This window comes from Falco cherrug, chromosome 4 (assembly GCF_023634085.1).
Source record: "Falco cherrug isolate bFalChe1 chromosome 4, bFalChe1.pri, whole genome shotgun sequence".
Lineage (NCBI taxonomy): Eukaryota > Metazoa > Chordata > Aves > Falconiformes > Falconidae > Falco > Falco cherrug.
Window position 1 is genome coordinate 19320940 of NC_073700.1, and position 16561 is coordinate 19337500.

The 16561-nt window shown below is 43.4% G+C and overlaps 1 protein-coding gene across 16 annotated transcripts in view; it reads right to left on the reverse strand.

Moving 5' to 3' along the window:
• FOXP1 (forkhead box P1) overlaps positions 1–16561 on the reverse strand; it is a 391266-nt gene that overhangs the window by 170813 nt on the left and 203892 nt on the right. The window contains exon 1 of one of the 16 annotated variants that reach the window (XM_027806714.2): positions 8191–8286. The exons of 13 other annotated variants lie outside the window; for them this stretch is intronic. The gene's annotated coding sequence lies outside the window, so the exon portion shown is untranslated. Of the gene's footprint in view, positions 1–6529; positions 6743–6842; positions 6950–8190; positions 8287–16561 lie in introns of those variants that run through there. 2 more of the 16 variants (XM_027806706.2, XM_027806711.2) reach the window with 2 other exon arrangements.

Consider the following 16561-nt stretch of genomic DNA (forward strand, 5'->3'; position numbering starts at 1 on the left):
TGTAAGACTGGGTTAGCAGGTTGAACCCAGAGACTCGTGTCTTTGTTGTGATGCACGACAGCAAGTGATGGCTGGCACATCACCACCACACAGACCATGCCCAATGGAGGAAGAACATACTAAAGAACTGGTGTGGAAGATGCCTCCAGGAGACACCACGGCGGAAAGAGATGCGAAAACTGATGTGCTGAAACAGTAAAGAAGTACATTTCATTCTCCAACACTTCTGATGCAACCTGGGTAAACTGCTAAAGGAGGGTCAGATAAAGCACCAACCAATACTCTGAGACGCCTCTGACAGCAGCAAGAAGAATGTGCACCACTGAGGAGCAGATCTATCACTGCCTGATCACAATTTGTTGGCTTGCCCTTCCGAGCGAAATATCTCCAGGACACAGAAAATAATTCACAACCAAACTGGTCAAGAAATTATTTATTGTCTCTAGGATTCCAAAATGCTCCTGGAAAGAAACAACAGCAGAAATTACTACAATTTTTCCAACCTATAGGACTGAGAAAAAGATGGATTATTTATAGTATTTGGTCACAAAAAGATCACAGCTCTTGAGAATCTTTCCCATGACAAATTTCATGCTCTTTTTTACCTTTCAAAGCACCCCAGCCAGTTACCACCTGAGCAGCACTGGGCTGGCCGCTGCCCCTCCGCTGGCTGTGCCCACCCTACCTATTGTATCCAGCAGAATCAGCAGCAGCTATCAAGGAAATTGAGCTGGAAATGAAGTTTGCAAAGAGAACATCAAAAGAGTAAAAAGAAAATTATGATGTTTAGACTTTCAAAAATCATTTTAAAAGCAGGAGGGAACATCTTTGAGCAAATTTTGCTTTAAAAACACCCATTCACAAACAGTCAACTTCAATATAACTTCAACTGGACAAGACAAAACGAATCCACTTTGCTGGAATACCTCCAATAGAAAACAGGATTTTCAAGGGAGAAAAGATAAAACTGTTTATTTCTTCACTGTAGTCAAATGTGAGTTGACATAAATAATCACAGTTTGGTTTGATCATTAAGCGTCATGTCATGAAAATCAACCTGTGAGAGCTTTCTGCAAGAATGATTATTATTTGTCTTTTTGAGCACACCTAAATGAGCTGAGGTGATGGTACACTGAGGATGGCTGAGATAATTGTCTCTCCTCAGCACAGAGGAGCAGGCCTTACAGAAGCCTATTAGTGAAGTCTGTCATTCAAAATCATGAAAGAAAAAAGCAAAGCAAGGTTGACTTTATGCAACATGATTAGGTTCTGTGGGAACTGAACTGAAGCTTCAGGTCAAGTACCACAAACTGTGATTCCGGCCTGAAGACAACCCCAAGTAACCGAAATAGTGCTGAAGAAGCTGTTATGCATAATGATTTGTGATAGGAAATACAGTACTCCACGAAAGCTTTCATGACGTACAAGAGACCATGTTCTGACTTAGGAAATTATTGGCAAAAGAGCACGTCCATCTCACGTGTTCTACAAAGCAGAATGATTCTCATATCAATTCTGCAAAGGAAAACAGATTTTTCCAACTTAAAATAGGTGGGTTCTTGCCCGAGTATCTTTTTTTTAATAAAAAATGTACAATATTTCACGTTACGAGAGGTACAGAATGACTCTTAAAGATTACTGAAGGTGACACAAGCTGTTTTTCCCATATGAAGGGACCAAAGCTAAGTCGCAGTATGAACAACAACTTGTAAAATTTTATCCTAAAATCAAGGAGCACATAATTAAAGAGCTGTTCTTTTACGATTTAATGTCAGCTTGGTTTAAAAATCTCACAACGATGAATAATTTCTGAAGATTCCCATCTTAGCCTGCACAAAAGCTTTCCTAACTTTGATGCACAGCCAAATACAAAGCCCAAGCCGTACAGTTTGGCCCATCTCCTTGGTGAGTATCTTATGCTCAAGGTAATGGAGCAAAATTTCAGTGGAGTGAAATGAAAGCAAGGCACTCTGTCAACAGGAGGAAAACAGCTAATCATCTTCCAGATGACTTGGACAGAAGTAGGGGACAGCTAATTTCTTAAGGGCATGGTTAAAATCGAAAAAACATAGGTCGGATATGAACTTTGGCTGAATCAAATTGATCTTTCTGAGGATCCCAGTGTTGGTGTTTTGAAATAAAAGACAGAAGCTGAAGGAATCCTAATTTTGAAAAGGTTCCGTGCTAACTCATTTAAGAAGAAAAAAAAAAAAAAAAAAGTCACAAAGACCAGATGCTGCAGATACACGTGTCTGTCTTAGCTCCACTGGACTATTTAGATGAGCAAGGTTAAGCATGGAGATTAGTAGGCAGGAGGTGGGCGCTGAAGTGTGCAATTTCTGCAATTCTTCTACTAGTACAGTTTCTAAAGACTAAGCAGCATTGTTTAATGTCAGCATGAGGGAGGATTTACTGACTGAAGCACCCATCAGAATAAGGACCCACTGAAAGTGTGAAAGACTAAGGGACTGATATTTAGATGTATTTAGATGCCTCGCCATACACGGAGGCATCTGGCGAGACATTTTTAAGACTCCTGAATAAGCACCAATCTACAACTTTAAGCATCTCATCACCTTTAAAAAACTATCCCCAGGGTCTTCTGGGCCTTAAAATCTCTGTTTTAATATGCTTCCAGACTCAACCTGGACTACAGATTCAGAATGTAGCTTGCGTGTTTCAAAGTTACTTCCAAGGCTGATGCTTTTATTTTGGCTATTAGTACTTGGAGGTGTTTACAAATATATATACACACATCAAGATCATTCAACATTTCTGTCCCCTGGGATCAGCGCTAGAGCAAAAATGTTGTCATAATACATCCCTTCTTTGTCACATTTGTGAAAGATTTTAAGCTAACAAAAAGTTCAGTCTTTATTCCAGGGCAGTTAATTAAGGTTGACCAAGTCAGGCAGAAGTAAATTAACTTGGCTGATCAATTATTTATATGAAGCAGAATAAATGCCCTTAAAGAACTTGGCCCAGCCATGAAAGGACATGTAAATTAAACACAACACAGATTTATAAAATATATTTCTGCTTTTATAGGTAGTGGAGTTAATGGTAAAAATCAGCTTTAAGTGATCACATCACAAGACCTAGTCCTAAATTCCCCAGCAGACACACTACCCATACACACACGGTTTATAAGTAAACATTTTACCTATTTGTTGCAAGCAGTTCCCCAAAGCAAGCTCAGGACTAACTTCAGAGCACTACTCTGTGTATTTACAAAAAAAAAAAAAAAAACAAAACCAACCAATGTTTGGAAGCATCTCATGACAAGGCAATGCTGCAGCGACAGGATTTTACCCTTTGAAAACGAAATGAGCAAAGCTGCTTCTTAGCCCCAGCACAGGTGCAAAAGCAACACAGCAGCCTGGCATTCCCGGTGCTGCTGTTATCAGCCATGAGGACCATGACGGCTTTCCCGTGAGACCACTGCCCAACTCACAGGTGGTCTCTTTTAGTCCCAGTATCTTTGGAGCAAGTGCCCTGGCTGGGGAAAGCGCCTCAGGCTCCACATCCCACCACCGCTCCCAAATTTCTCCAGGAACATGCTTTGACGGTCCTCAGCTGACACCGAAACACCATCTCCTCCCACTGACACCCCATCCCTAGGTCAGTCGGGCGGCCAGCAGCACCATCCCCGCCATCCATGAGTTCAGTAAAAGAAACAGGATTCACTAGTGGAAATTAAAAGCCTTGTGTAAGGTAAGGCTTTGATCTACCATGGGGGAAGGCGTACAGATGTTCAGCTGCTCATTTACTAAATTACACCATGTCACAATTAACTGTGAATCAGCCAGCTTCACATGAACAGCTCGAGGGCTGCCACCACGCTAAGTACAGAAATAACGCTGGGGAGGGGAGTCCGAACTAGCCAGGTGGACCAGATGACTTCTCTCTGCCTGTGTTTGTGGTTAGCACAACTATTAGAAAGAGCCATCCCAACATATGGCATGATTTAACTAAATCAGATCATGCTGAACTCACCAGCCTTTCTCAACTTACAAACCCCTCCGCTCTCGTCATTGCAGATGGGTGAACACCCGTCATGCTTTAGGAGTTTTCAGTAGCCGTCATTTATCCTGCTGACAGGGTGTATTTTAGGTATAATTATGTACTAACTAACTATAGATCAACTGTCAGTACATTAGGGTACTTTTTGGATAAAACTTCATGCTTACCCCTTTGAAGGCCACTCGCCTACACACTACTGGCGGTTGCTGAATTGTGCAGGAGTATGAGAAAGGAGAAGGGGATTCAAAGAGCAATTAAGGATGATCTTTAAGAATCAACCAAAATAGTAAGGAATGGAGAGAGTCAGGCTCCGCTGTCCTGAAAAGCGATGCTGAGTCACGTCTGACAGCGGCGTTTGGAGGAGGAGAGGCAAACCTGGAGCAAGGCAAGGGAGGAACATGCACGAGATGTGTGGAAAGAGGAAACAAAGAGACAGCGACGAGGTGAAATCCTTTGATATTTCCTCAGCTTAAAGAGGTAATTCAATGCATTAAAATGGATCCTTGAAATTTCAAAGGATGAAACTCGCACAACAAAGATTGTCGAGAGTGCTATTTTCTAGGATTAGAACAAAAACGCATTGGGATTTGCTATATGATCTTACATCGCTGAGCAAGGCTGTATACTTGCTGTTATGCAAGCACCATCTTCCAATAGCGAATTTTCATAATTATAACAGAAAGGCGTAAATTTTCTAATGCATGGCAGTTCAAAAAGTAATCAAGAGAATGAGCCTGAGGGCTATTTTAATGTATGCAAAGCTAGTGACCCACAGTAAATGGGAGGTAGGCTTCAATGAATGCAAAGTAATGCACACATACTAAAGACCTGGTCTGATGAGGGACGGCTAAAATTAACACCCAATTAATTTCCGAATTGACAAACAAATGAAACCCATAAATCTACTTTCTCATTAATTTTCCTGTGGTATAATTTAAAGCAGTAATATGAGGGCAAAAACTGAGCATTATCCATCATAAATATCAAAAAAGATAGCACTGTAACACCATAAATTATGCATATTACCTGTTGTTAAAAATGATTAATGTATTATCAACTTTATCGTGCACTGTATATGTCTAGACGTATCTAAAAACTGAAATTTCATTTAGTGCTAAGGAAATAAAGGGTCCAGAAGAAATGGGATTATCCGCAGTGCATCCTTGGCTTTGGCTCCTGCCATGGGTGCAGCCCTGGCGCTCTCCTCACGGTTGGACTCATCCCAAGCCTTGGGTCGCTGGAGGTTGAGCGCATCGCAGAGGTGATGTGCCGAGCCTCCCCGGGGAAGGGAAACAAATCACGCTGCTTTCGGAGCATCCCCACAAGCCGATCTGCAACCCCGGCTCCTGGCTCACACGGGACTGCTCCCCTGCCCTAGCCTGCCCTCCCCACACTGGGGAAGAGCTACTTGGTGATGCTGAGTTGCGGGGAGGTGAGGGGCGGGAGGTCAGTAAAAAAGGAACAAGAAGGAAGAAAACATGAAGCTGTAACTAAATTCAGTGAGTGAAAAGCCAGTGCTTTCCAAAAGTGCTTGAGCACCTCATCTTGGCCAACAGGAGAAGGACGCGGGTTGCTTTAACTCCTCCCTGTGGGTCATGCCAGTGACAGGCTGAACTTCCACCAGCCTGAACCTCTTCCAGGGTTTACGTTCACTTGCCAGCCTCAAGTCTTCTGAACAGCAGCTTCACCTACTCCTTTCTAGGTGCAGGCTGCCACAACTTTTTATTTATTTAACTGTATACAACGACACAACCTCTCTCACTGTTTGCATGCGTGGCTTGTGCTGCCTGCATTACTTCTTCCAGCAGCAGCATGTACCGTTAGGGCCACGGGACCCTGAAATCATTTGGAGGTAGCTCAGTGAAAGGCTGACTGATGCTCTGCAGGAGCTGAAATTTAAGACAGCTGTGAAGAGGAGAAGGGGAGTCAGGAGCCTAATCCCACTCGTGCCACACTGACTTATTGTGAAATCACGGTCAAATAACTTAACTTCTTAGAGAATCAGTCACTGCAGTTACCCCTAAGGAAATCTCTTCTGCTGAGGGTGTTGCTGACCACAAACAGTAAGAACAGAGAACAAGCAAATCCAAGAAAAATTAATTGAAACAGACATTGACAAACATGCCATTTGCTTTGTTCAAAAGAGCTACAGCTGGTCCCTATGACAAGCCAGAGCACCAAAACACACCAAGCTGTGAAGACAACAGGTCTCACTCCTTTCCTCACCCAAAGGGAGTTACACAGAGATGACGGACAACTCAACCTTGCCCCAACTAGCTTTTTGCATCCTCCCTTCATTTTACATGTGCACACAAAAGTTACTCCCAGTCTCACCTTGGATAAACAAACCCCCTTTGCAAAGCCAGCTCTAGCTCAATCTATGCCTCTCAGCTTGACAGCTATTAGAATCCATATTCAGCACGAAGCTCATACCATAGCTGCATAAAAGCTCTAGAGCTGGGCCACTTCCAAGTGACTGGCAAAAATGATGTAATCATTTACATACCATCATCGGCAGAGTGAGGTTCCTTCCTCTCTCTTGGGGAGAGCTGTCTTTCAGCCGTGAGCTTGACAGAAATCATCCTTACCATCACTGGGATCATCGTTTGTTTGGAAGGAAAGGAATGGCGAGCGGCAAAAAAAACCCCAAACCAAACAAAAACCCCACAGTTCACTGTACCATACAACTCCGCGACTGCTACCGTACGGACAGCAGCACCACCTGCACTACAGGAAAAACTCCAGAAGGAAAGACACTTCACTGCAGCGTGGTGAGGGGCTGCAGAGCTGCCTCGGTGCCGCTCCCAGGAGGTACCCACCTGCTCATCCCAGCCGGGCACAGCAGCGTGCAGGGCTCCCTGCGGTTTCGTGTAAAACAGGAACAGAAACTGCAGAGCTATTCTCACAGCCCAGGACTGACTTGTTTGTATGCACACTGCTCTGAGCTTGCAACATAAACTCTTGCACTCCGCCTCACAGAAAAACAGGCAACTATTCAACCAAATAAAAAGGCCAAAGTTGCATTTAGTAAATACAGTTAGTTTATGCCAGGCAGCAGCAGCAGCACTGCTACCATAAGATGGTATCAAACCTCGCAAGCCCAAGTGCTGGCTGTAGATGAATGAGACTCCCACCCTCCATGCCTATCTCCATTGAAGTGTTTCTGAACCAGCCTCCAGAAGTCAAAACCCACCTCAAAGCCAGCTGCAACTCTGTTAATACTTCTGCACAATACAATTTGCACTTCACTATTTTCACTTAGTTTAAGGCAATGGAGGTTTGATTCATTGCAGTAACACGAGTCAATTAATGACCAGCTTGTCCACCTACACACCTCGTGTACCTCCCGCTTCCCCTCCAGCCCCGACACAGCTCTAGGATCCAAAACGAACAATATGTTTCGACCACTGGTGCGAGCTAGTGAATACAATATATGGCATTTTTATGCATGTTTTGTTGCTTGCTTTTCCCAGGGATGAAAAGGACAGTTATTTAATTTTATCCTTCAAAAGCTTTTTATAAATGTATAGTCAAGATATTTTAACACATTAACTCACATATAAAGGAACAGACGCCACCTTCATACAAAAAGAGTTAACATTCCTTCCCAAGGTCACTCTAAGAGGGTTTACTCCCTTTGTGTGTGAAGCCCTAACAATTTACTGTTAGTGCTAACAGGTCCTGCCTGGCATTTGAAATCCAAGCCCCATTCAGAAACAATAACAAACATTAATTTTGAAAACAAAGATGGTGTGAGTGAGTTTTTCTCACTCATTTGCAAAACAACCCAAAAGCGACAACTACCAGAATGGCTCTCTCTAATTAGGACACCCAGAAACCAAAGAGCAAACAGCCAGCATACAGAAATTAGCAGATGTAAATGCAGTTTTTCAGTTATAAAAAGAAGAAAAGCAGCTCTGTCATTTCGCTCACAGGAGCAACCGAGTGCAGTTTTAAATTCGGTATTTTCTCTCTATTCAAACAGCTCTGCTTCTAAAACAGATTTTCCTCAGATCTCCTCAGAAATAAAAGTGAAAGGTTTGCCTTTTCCAACTCCATCGAGGGCACATGCATCAATTAAAAGCTGACATGAGAAAAGAGAGAAACCAAAAAGCCCCCAACCAAATGCTGACACAGAATGCAAGGCTGTACTTGCAGCGTGATTACCTGGTTCATAGCCCTATATCTTTGTCCTAGACCTTCTAACTCCTTGTTTGCTCCATGCAGGATTTTCTAGCCATCAGCCATCTACCGCTGTGCTAGTCGTCTTGCAGGAGTGCTCTCTCCCTTCTGAAAAAAGCAAACAACTGGATAGATATCATTACACTAAGGAAATCTCTTGGAAAAACCAAACAACTTGCTAATCTTTCTAGCCCCTTCACCCAAGTTAAAGATAAGCAAAGCAAACCAAAGTGAGTTTCAGCCACATTCCAGGGACAAGTTCCCCTTTTTCTCCTTTATCAAAATCCCAGCATTTAAAGGTTTTTTTCCAGACCTTGCAGGATAAACTGCTGCTCACACCCGCAAACAAAGCAATATTTGTTTAATAACTGATTGCTGCCATGGGTACAGTAAACAAGGGGCCCAGCATTTGTGTTTATGAACAAACACATCATCTTGCAAGAGCAATTTAACATTAACCAGGTGGAATAATCAACAGATTTCATAGGTGACACTCGGGGCAGGACTAATGTAAACAGAGCAGGGAGGAGAAAGGGGCCACTCTTAGGGAATCAAGGTTGAGGCAAATGCATTACAGAGTAAACAGCTGGGAAGAACTCAAGACAAACAAATAGTCATTCTTCTGACATTTCGAGAAGCAGAAAGGTTGTACGTTACATACATCAGCTGCTGACCACCGTGAAATCAAACCAGTTGGGGACTAGGCCTTCTTGTTTACACAGTGCCATGTTTGCTTATAAACAACAATTTGCTGTTACCAACCTCGCATTACTCATTGCATAAACGAGCAGATCAAGTGAAATCCTGTTAACTCTTCTGTGGATTGAGGGTTTTTTCCTCCCCTTCAACAACAACAAACAAAAAGCCTTTGCAGTCTTGCTGTGCAACCTCAAGACAACAGGCAGCAGGGGAAAATACATGGCTGTGCATCTGTTCCGATAAAGGGTAAAGAAAGGAGTTGAAAACACTTGAAAAGTGTTTCACAAAACAAGATTTACCGGCCAAACCACTGATGGAAAAGATCTATTTGCATTTTTTAAAAAAATCAGCAACTGCGAAAAGTAGGATGCAAAATGTTCATTTCTCTCCTAGAACAAACAAGCAAGGCGACAGCTTTCTACACAACTTAATCTGCCCAGCATGACCACGTATGTGTGTAATTTTATACACACACATCCATACCCATGCCAGCTCCCTGCACGCAGCTCTGTGCAAGGCTGAAGCAGCAAGGCACAGTTCAGCCCTCTTTCTCCTCCTCTCGCCCACCCTCAACCCTCTTGCTTCTGCCTCCCATCACCACTCTCTGATCTCTGGGGATCTCCCCAGCTCCTGTTTGTTAACCCAAGGGGGGCCAGAAGCCGCTGAGGTCACCTTCTCACAACTGAGACCTCTGGCCCCCAGCCCTCCCCACCCTGATGTCCATCTCGTGGCCCCGAGACACTGTAACATTAGTCCTCACAGTGCTGGAGATGCTGAAGTCCCCTGGGTTTGCCATTTTCCAGAAAGCCTTTCCTTTCCCATCTCTCATCCCTGTAACGCTCAAGAAGTCGCCCATCGCAATGCTCCTCCAGGGAGGTTTCTGTAAATTCTCTGTCCTGAACACGGATTTTGGGAAAGATGCAACGTACAGAGAGAGAAGATGGATGGTCCTACTGGTACAGGTTAATCCAGGGCTCCGGGTTACATTCCTGCCCTGACACAATCCCTGCGTGTGACCTCCAGAAGGCTCCTCATCCCCCTCCTATGTAAAACAAGCCCTTTAATATGTTGTATTAGTCGGAAGGGGGTAGAGCATGTAGTTGGGGTCTATACCACAGGTCCTTTTTTCTCCCAGCTGCACTGTGGCCCCTACCTGGTTCACAGCTACCATTTGATGAGCACCAGCAGCACCACCAAACACTCAATAAAACCACCCCAGTTTCAAACACATGAAGCATCCAAGGTCACAGCTGGTCCAGGCACTAATCTCCCATCCCTTGCCATTTCATGTGCAAACAGTGTGATGGTCAGAATCCTCTGCCTTCATCATTTTTTTCACAAGTTCTAGAATATTTGGTGTTTCTTTCACAGCACAATCCTGGATGTCCATGGCTGGCCAAGAACCTCCGTTTTCGTTTTCAGAAAATATTTAGCCTTTTGTTGTAGTAAAAAAAAAAAAAAAAAAAAGGCTCAAACCCATGAAATCAGTACAACCTACTAATAAGACAGGTATTCAAATAAAACCCAAATGCAGCATTGTTCAGGCAACGGCGTATTTTTTAATACATCAGGTTGACAACATAATAGCGGGCAGGATGAAAGGTGCGACTCGAGGACGGGGCTGGCGTCCGCACACCAGGAAAACAGAAGTGCTGCCCCATTTCCTGTGCTTCAGCAGAGTATTTCTGATGTCTGGGGCTGCCGGGGACTTAACTCTGAATTAATGATTACACACAATACCCTCCTTTCTCCCCTCCCTGCAGGACAGCGAGGGCCAGCTTCACCGAACGACTGTGGGCAGGCAGGCACGGGTCACGGGGGATTTAGATATTTCACAGCAGCTTCAAAAATTCAGACACCGCAACCTGAAGGCTTCTGGAAACATCAAGCTTCACATAAAAGTCCTGATATTTCCCTACTTGAGAAAACTGCTCTCACCTCAGCCGTACTGCCTGTTTCACACTCCTTTTCCAGCACGTAAAATCACAGTTTATTCAGTACAAAGTAACTACAGTATGATAAAAACTATAAGCATATCATTCAAATGCTTTATTGGTCAAATAGATGGATGCTTTTATTAGTCCAACCTTTTTTGTAATGGAGTGCCACTGATGACCCAGTGTTAGCCTCATTCCCTGCTATTAATCACACTTCTAAGAGCTCATTTTGCTTTAAAATCTTAAGAAATTGCTATAATTTAAAGACATGGTGTCTACATAATGGGAAATGCTTCACAGATTGTATCATTCCATATAACACAGAATTTTTATGGCAATGCTGACCACGATACCAAGGTATTACAAAACTTGAATAAAGTATTTTATGAAGAAAATCTAAATGTAAACTTACTTTTGCATTTGTGGTTTGCCACATCCACAATGTTTTAATCGCAGCCTTTTGGGAGTTGCAGTTTTCAACTGCATGTGGCTTACATAGATTAAGACTACAAAAACACTTCCTGAACAAATATAAACAGAACAAAACAAAATTAAATGAAAATTAAATAAAATCAGAGGATGGACCATGAGACTAAGACTGTTCAAGCTGTATTTTAACGATTTTAATGCAAGGGATTTATCCTTTTTCTGTATTTCCTTTTTCTTTTCTGCACAGGGAAAACAGATGATGTTTACTGTGAAAAACTTTTATGACAAAGTGGAAGCATCTTTTGAATCTACCTACAGTGAGAATTAAATTAATATAATGATGGTCTTAACCCGTATTATTAAAAAGTACTTTGCAAAATGTTTTGACAATGTTGACTGCTGCAGGAGGGAAAACACATTTAAGACAATTTCAGCCAAATGCAAAAGCAGAAGCCTTCCATTTTTCAAATGTAAAGTAAAAAGCATCTTTAAACATCTTCTTATGAAAGAAAATGCAGTGCAATTATGTTATATGGCACACACAAAAGCCTGTTCTTTTCCTCAGTTCTCTAACAAGATATTAGTACCTCCTGGCCTTAGGAATACTATGTGTAAATCACATCATATTCAAAGTGTCTGAATTAATTATAATAGAAGCTGGAGAGAAATGTTAACTTTCCAGGTTGTTGCTAAGGATTAGCCCTTGTTTACAATTCCGTATTTATAGAACAAGAAAAATTTGTCAAATGAAGGGCAAAGAGGAAAGCAAGAACACAAATTTAGCTTTGATTTCAAAACAAATCAGATCTTGCAACCATTCCCTGAAAAGAAAACCACAGTTTTTAATGTGAAGATGCAAATGAGTCTCAGAATATAAAAATGTTTTATAATTCTGTGCATTCAACACTACTAGATGTTATTTAAAGAATTTATGTTAACATTTCCCATCCTCACACAGCAAGTCCAAGATGCTGCAAACAGCATCTATTTAAAATGGATCATGTTTCTATGGGGCACTGGGTAGCTGAGGGGGCTGAAGAAGACGGCAGCAGAGCGTGTGGCCCCCAGGCCCCAGATTCACAGGGGTTCACGGACAACTCCAAAGGGGTTCAAGACAGCGTGCTAGGAGGAACAAGCCCCTTGCCTTCAACAGGCTGAACGCCGGCTACATGGAGGTCTGCGTCTCCATCCAGAGAGCAAGTCGTGAATCTCAAAAGCATTGGAAAAGATACATTGGCTTCCCCAAATGCCGTGAGCCTGTGATGTGAACAAGCCATCTTTTAAGAAGGGCACTTGGAAGCCCAAGAAAGGCCCACCGTGCAAAGCGTGGTATTTCTGGAACGCGATGCAAGGATGGATGGCTCAAGGCTCAAAGTCCATGGGAAGGGTCCCAGTGAGCAGAGCGCCAAAGCTTTGCAGAGACTTGCAGGTCTCTGGCACCTTGGCAAAACTGGCCTGGGAAGTTTATGTTGCTCGCTATTCTAAGGATAAAGAAAGCACTTCGGCCTCCAGCACTTTCATTTCTTTTTGCAAACAAAGGCACGCCCCACTACAATTAAGTTGCAAAACCATTTTCATTAGGACTCCTTGTTTTCACACACTTAAAGCCTTCTAAGACCTGCAGTCCCTCTCATGCTCCCATTACTGTACAGAAAACTAAGGAAGGGCTCTTTAGTGGTTTCAGTTTATGAAGAAGCAAATGGAAAAATGCTTTTTTCCCATTAAAAAAAAAAAAATGTAACCACCAACTTCTGAGCAGAGTGACTTGCAAAAATGCTGAGCACCCACAACTGAAAGCATCTAACCCCCCTCAAGATTCAGGCCCACAACACAGTTAAGAAAAATGCACTTAGCTAAGCTTTTGTGGAAACCTCCAGCCTCCTTGCCTTGCCCTGTCCAAGGGCTATGGCTATCAGATTACAGCGAGGACAGCAACCATGCAGAAGAGAAACTGTCCATGTGCCTATGAACACTGGTGCGTAAGCTGACAGACACACACACACTATGAAAGTACCCAACATACCGGTTTAGCATCAGCCAGAACAGAGCAAGTGGGACAGAAGAGGTGCTTTCCTCCCCAGTTTTGTCTCGATGTTTTCTTTCCCAGAAACACCTCCAGTCTGGGTCCAGAGCAAGGATCCCACCCCATCACATTTCTGTGCAGGAGACATGTACGTACTGCACATGTTCCTCAACAGCCACATGCTCAACAGTGACACACATGGATCCCAAGCACCCAAAAATACAGTTGGTCCTCACCACACCGGCCCAATAGAGGGGGAAAAAAAAGTGTGAATTTTTTCCACCTCAAAATCTCATCCTGTGCCTGAGAAAACTCCCTAAAAAAGCTCTGTCGAAACCGATTTGTTTCTACTCACCAAAAAAAGCACATATGCCTACTTTTGAGTTAGGATGCAGGAAGCCAAGCTCTTAATCCCTCTGCTGCATTCACCCATGGCTGAAGAGCAATGCCCATCTCTGAGCCACCATCAGAGATGACTGGGAGAGGGAGAGGAGCCACTGGACACCAAACAAGCCTCTCCAGCTTGCCTCAGCCAACAACAGTGGGCAATCACGAGCACTCCCGGGGCTGCCCCTATCTTTTCCATGCATGATGCCAACGCCAACAGAGAACATCCCAACAGACACTGCTGTGGCCCCACCACCTCTCCAAAACAAGCTGTTTGGCCCTGGATTGGAAGGTCCATCACCGCCAAGCTCAGCAGAGGTTGCTTCATGCTTCGGGAAATGGCCTTTCCGGTGCTGAATCCCTAGCAGCATGTGGGGGCCATTTACAACCAGCGATGTGCGTTTAATGTTCAAAATCTGCACCAAAGACAGTATTTGAACATCTCCAGCCACACAGAGGTGCATGGTCACACAGATGTGCTGGCTCCCGAACGCTGTAGAGCTGAGGCATGGGGCTTCCTGCTCCACGGGCTTGTGAAAGAGCCGGATACACTCCATTTACCGTTTATTCAAGACAAGACTATTCAATGTCAGGATGTGCTTTAAGACGGTAATTTGCACCTTAAACTGGATTGTATGATACCGCAGATACTGTGTGATCTCTTCCTTTGGATTAAAACTGTTTGCACAAGTCAAAGCAGAAAAAAGAGAGTAACAAAACAGTGTATTTTGTTCTACACTGCAGCCACATATTTCAACTGCCTCAGCCGAATTCTTAGCGTAAACACAGCTTTAAAAGAAAATAGCTAGAATAAAGAGCTTCTGGAAAGTTCCTACTGATTATGCATGCAAAAATTCTGCTACTGCTTCCTCCCATCATCTGAAAAATAAACCAAACACCCAACTTCCACAACGATCTACTGTTTTTCTGAAACATGCTACAATACTATCTGAGGTCTGTGAGTTGTAATGAATGCATCTTGTTTTGTAAAATACACAGAGGAGCTCAATTAAATGAACAACTGTAAAGGAAATAGAGCTGATAAAGGAATTAATGTGGTGTGCCAGATCATAACGTAACATCTAGGATAACAGAACCATGTCAAACATGCAACCACTGAAGATTTAAAAAAAAAAAAAAAAAAAAAAAGAATTGAAAAAGTTAAAACCAAAAATATTTTAAGGCTGTAAAATGAAGATGTGCAAAACTTATTTTATGTAACTGGGAGGGGAGCATGGGCAGCAGCAAAGGGATCTGTGGTAGTTGTTGCTTCAAGACATATTAAATACACAGAAAGACAGGATGTTTTACGAACGATCACCTGCTCCGCTGCAGATCTCCTTCTATCTCACTGCCCAACCTGTATTTTTCCAAAGGCCAAGCTAACCCCATTCCCCAGCCACCAAAGCATGGCTGAAATGATTTCACCAGTCGGAGTTTGCATCTCGATCTCCTTTTTCTTTCCTTGTCGCTCGCCGGTGCCTCGGGCTGCCCACACACTGGAAGGGAGCCGCCAGCCCTGGTGCCTGCTCCGGCTGTCTGCGCACACGCCACCGGTGGGAGCACAGATTAGAGCTCAGCCGGAAGGGAGACATTTAGGGTTCTGCAAAACCTCGCACGTCGGCTTTTCTCCTTTCGCAGTTGGCGTGTGAACTTGTAACTCGGAAATTGCAAGTTCCCACCAATTTTTTGGCAACTTGAACGTAATTTTTAGGAAAACATAGTATGCGGCTTTTGGCACATGGAACTACACTCTTAAGACTTTTCAGACAAAATATGCAAAGGTGATGGTCTCACAAGCCTTTAAGGGCTTGCTGGATTAAATATGCATTTGGAAGACAAGAGTACAAAATTCTGACTCCCAACAGCAGTAATAAAAATCTGTGTTCAAGCAGCTCCACAGACACTTACTCATACAACAGGCATAATATCTGCATATGGAACAGCGAAGGCAACACGATATGCCCGTGGTTATATGCCATACAGCAAACTGGGCATCTAGAGATAATCTAAAACAGTCCTTCTCATTTGCTTTTGTCTCAAAAGGCAAGACTATAGGCACTTTTTGGCAGCCTTGAACATCAGTATACTCGGGGGAGAGGAGGGAGGAAAATACTTCAAATTACAGAGATGCTAATCTCCCACTTTTGATGCGTCTAGCCATTAGTCAAGTTGCTTCGGCAAAACATCTGGACTGAGCCATGGGCCTTGCAAACAGCGCGAGGAGCCCTTGGCTGGGCTGCAGCCTCACCACGTCAACACAACAAACACCCCTGCTTCCCCTGCTCCTGTGGCCATGACTGTGTGGGAGTCAGATGCACCTCTTCCTATCGCTCTGCCACTGGCAAAGGCTACTGGCATCCCCTCCTCCTCTTAGAGATTTGGATTTAGCACAGTATTTATTCCCTTCTTTATGTAAGACCTTTGGTAGAGGTATGAAACTAGAGAAGCTTCTTCAGGAACGTCACTCCCAGGACTGCTGACCCGCACAGAGTTCCCAACAGTGAAGATCCCATGGGTGGCCGCCGCGAGTACCACCACGGAAGGATATAAGTGAAGCGGTATGAACAGCGTCAAAGCTTCACACACAACAGCCAACAGCTTCAACAATACTAAATACACAAATAATTAATTACCAACATTATGGACCACCAAAGCTGTCCAGACAAAGAACTGTAACAACCTCAATTAACTGCTAAGATGTACCATGATTAATACAGCCTCAACCCAATTTTGTTGAACTGAGTGTGAAAGAACACAGACTGTTATATTTGAAAAGGCATTATTATGTATGTGTGCGTGGACATTTGTATATATGCATCTACACGCTCCATGCATTACTTTGTATGGTAAGAAATTCCAATAATGCTCGGATATGGGC